Source organism: Silene latifolia, chromosome X, assembly GCF_048544455.1.
Source record: "Silene latifolia isolate original U9 population chromosome X, ASM4854445v1, whole genome shotgun sequence".
Taxonomy (NCBI): domain Eukaryota; kingdom Viridiplantae; phylum Streptophyta; class Magnoliopsida; order Caryophyllales; family Caryophyllaceae; genus Silene; species Silene latifolia.
The window spans coordinates 222288365-222292311 of NC_133537.1; positions in this window are offsets into that span (position 1 = coordinate 222288365).

Sequence of the window (3947 nt, forward strand, 5' to 3'; positions counted from 1 at the left end):
AAAAAAGAACAGGAATTTTTTTTTTCCCAGACCTCACGCCCTACAGCCTTTTTATCATACTTTTCTAGAAAAAAAAATTATGTAGACAAAAAGTTTAATGTTGCTAATATAGCATGATTGACATAAACATCATCTATTAATTTAAACATGGATTCAAACTTCATAATTCAATTTAACCTCTTAAAATGAATATCCAAATTATGACAAAATCGATTATCCGTATATATGATTCATCACAATTGTTTTGAACATGATTAAATTAAGTTCTATGCCAAAACTATATTGCAAAAACAATTTATCAACAATGAAACAATTTCCATTTACATTTTAATTTAATCCTCACTAAATCAAACATCTACAAATTCATCACATAATCGTTTTAACTTATTAAAACAACAAAATGAATGAATCAAAATGGAAATATAAACATCAAAACAAGAACAAAACCCGGCTGGAAAAAAAAAATTTCTTCTCGGCCTAAAATTTTTTTTTCGGCCGGTTGGTTTTTTTTTCCGATTCAACAAATTTTTGTTTAAATCATTTATGAAAATCATACAAAAATAATTTCGTGGCCTTGGCTCTGATACCACTTGTGGGAATAATCGGTATACTTCGCTTTAAATTATAAGGATTATAACGAAATTATAATCTATGAAAACTAGTCATAAATGAAATAGCATAAACAAAATAGAAAAGATGAAGAATCAACCTTTGGTCCTTGCTAATTCGGCCTAAGAACAATATCGCAATGATATTCGCCTAATCGTTGCACCCAAGATGATATGACATATGCCTTTGTTCTTGCTAGAATAGATCCCCAAAATTCACTAATTAATTTTTAGGGTTTTTTGTGTTCTTGATGAGAGAATTAGGTCAAATTAGAATGAGAGAAAAAAAGCTCCCTTTGGCCTCTTGTAACCGTGAGAATGAGTGATTAGAGGAAGATATTTTCTTCCTCTTTTTACTCTTATTTCGGTTTAGGCAACAACCAAAAATAAGGATAAAATCTCCTTATTTTCGGTTATTCCAAAAATGTATAAAATGTGTATAATTATAAATCGTCATATATTTTATTCCGTATTAATAAGTCTACACACAACAGCTTGCAGTCGATTTATTAATACCGGTCTGTAATAATTTATTATGACAATCTCGTATAATATATACTTTAACTATAAATATCGCATATTTATAATTAGCTAATTAAATAGAACCGATTACGTTTAATTACGAATTAACATCTTAATTCGTTCCAGCTAACATTATATACATTAATTAAATATAACATATTATATTCAATTTACGAATTAACAGTTAATTCGTCTCAACTAATATTATTTAATTAAAATAAATAATCGTCTCATCAACACATTGACTAATTGTTTAGTCAAATACAAGGATTAACCTTTTAGTCAGGCATCAATGTGATTATATTTTCATACAATCACATCTCTCAAACACATCCTTTAGGTGTGACTTTTAGGGACCAGTTGATCACCGCCATCAGTATGATAATAACGTCAAACTTTCTAGCAAGCCAACCGTTATTAAGTGATCGTTAATCAACTGATAAAATACGAAGTATACCCTTGTGAACCTATAAGAGATTTATAAATGTTATCACAGTAATTTGTCGAGGACACAAACTCCAACAAGAATCCCAATCAAACCAGGTTTCAAACCCGTGAAACAGAAGCTTCGACGAATGAGGACAGAATGGGCTCTCAAGATCAAAGAAGAAGTCGATAAACAATTCAAAGCCGGGTTCATCAAAGTTTCTGAGTACTCAGACTGGGTAGATAACATAGTACTCGTACCCAGAAAGGATGGGAGAATCCGTGTTTGTGTTGACTTTAGAGACTTAAACAAAGCAAGTCCTAAAGACAACTTTCCTCTACCACATATCGACATATTAGTAGACAATACGGCAGATCACGCGTTGCTATCCTTCATGGATGGATACGCAGGATATAACCAGATCAAGATGGCCTTAGAGGACATGCATAAGACCGCCTTCGTCACTCAGTGGGGAACCTATTGCTACACGGTCATGCCGCTTGGGTTAATCAACGCCGGAGCTACATACCAACGCACCGCAACTACACTCTTACATGACATGATGCATAAAGAAGTTGAGGTATACGTAGACGACATGATTGTCAAGTCCAAGGAAAGAGAGGGACATATTGCGAACCTTCGCAAATTCTTCTCAAGGCTACGGAAGTACAACATGAGGCTCAATCCTCAGAAATGCGCATTCGGCGTAACATCTGGCAAACTCCTGGGATACGTAGTTAGCGAACGAGGTATAGAAATAGATCCTTCAAAGATCAAAGCTCTAATCGAAATGCCGCAACCTCAAACAGAGAAAGAAGTTAGGGATTCTGGGCAAGGTACAATACATAAGTCGATTCATATAGAAACTCACCATGATCTGCGAACCCATATTCAAGAAGTTAAAGAAAACAGATCACACCATGTGGGATGATTTGTCGTCGAAGGTTTTCGACCCAATCAAGGAAATACTAGCCAAACCGCCAGTGCTCATGCCGCCTCAACAAGATCAACCTCTTGGTTTATATCTCACGGTAACTGAAACGGCTATGGGCGCTATGCTAGCTCAAACTGTAGGATAAGAAGAAAGAGCCATCTACTACCTTAGTAAGAAGTTATTGGGGTACGAGTGCAAATACACGCCACTCGAGGAGACATGCCTCACTCTTGTGTGGGCAACGAAGAAGCTACGCCATTACATGCTTACCTACTCAGTCAAAATATTCTCCAAAATGGATCTTGTTAAATACCTCTTCGAGAAACCCGTTCTCAATGGACGTCTAGCGAGATGGACTTTGATGCTCTTTGAGTTCGATCTCAAGTATGTGCCTTTGAAAGTCATAAAAGGGCGCACCGTTGCCGAATTCTTCGCAGAAAATCCCATCAACGATAGACACACCGGTCGTTTCCGGATGTGGATATACTCCAGGGCGGATGTAGACTCCTGGGACCTCTATTCGATAGGGCATCGAATTTAAGAGGTTTTATAATAGGAGTATTGCTCATTTCTCCTGAAGGCGAGCATACACCAATCTCTGTCAAACTCGACTTCAAGGTGACAAATAACAATGCAGAGTACGAAGCTTTGTCTCATTGGATTGCAAGGAGCGATAAGTTTAGGCATCAAGAATCTTCGAGTACATGGGGATTCCTCTTTGATCATCAATCAAATTACGGGATCTTGGAAAATCCGAAGCGAAAGCTTGGCACCTTATCAAGCCAGAATAGACTATGTAGCCCAATTCTTCAATCAAGTGACCTACCTACATCTACTTCGAGAAGAAAATCAATTTGCGGATGCTCTTGCAAAACTCGCATCTTTGATTAATATTCCGGATAGCATGATAGAAATGCCTTTGTGCATCGAACGACGATCAGAGCCAGCTTACGTGCACAAAATCACCGATGAAGAGAAAATTACAGAGGAGCCTTGGTTTCAAGCAATCCTAAATTTCAAACTCAATGGCACCTATCCACTAGAAATGGACAAAAGGGGACAACGCGCCATTCGCTTGCTAGCTTCCCAATACTTCCTCATGCAAGGAGAGTTATACAAAAGAACACCTCTTGGTGTAATCCTACGTTGTCTTGATCATTCACAGGCACGGAAAGTGATGGAAGAAGTCCATGATGGAGAATGTGGCCCTCACATGATTGGACCCATGATGGCAAAGAAAATCACACGTTTGGGGTATTATTGGACGACGATGAAGTCTGATTGCATCAAATATGTGAGACATTGCCATAACTGCCAAATCTTTGGGAATGTGCAACATGTTCCTCCTTCATTGCTTTACACCATGACATCTCCCTGGCCATTTTCTGCTTGGGGAATTGACATCATCGGTAAAATCACCCCAGCCAGAAAAGGAGGTCACTGTTTCATCCTAGTA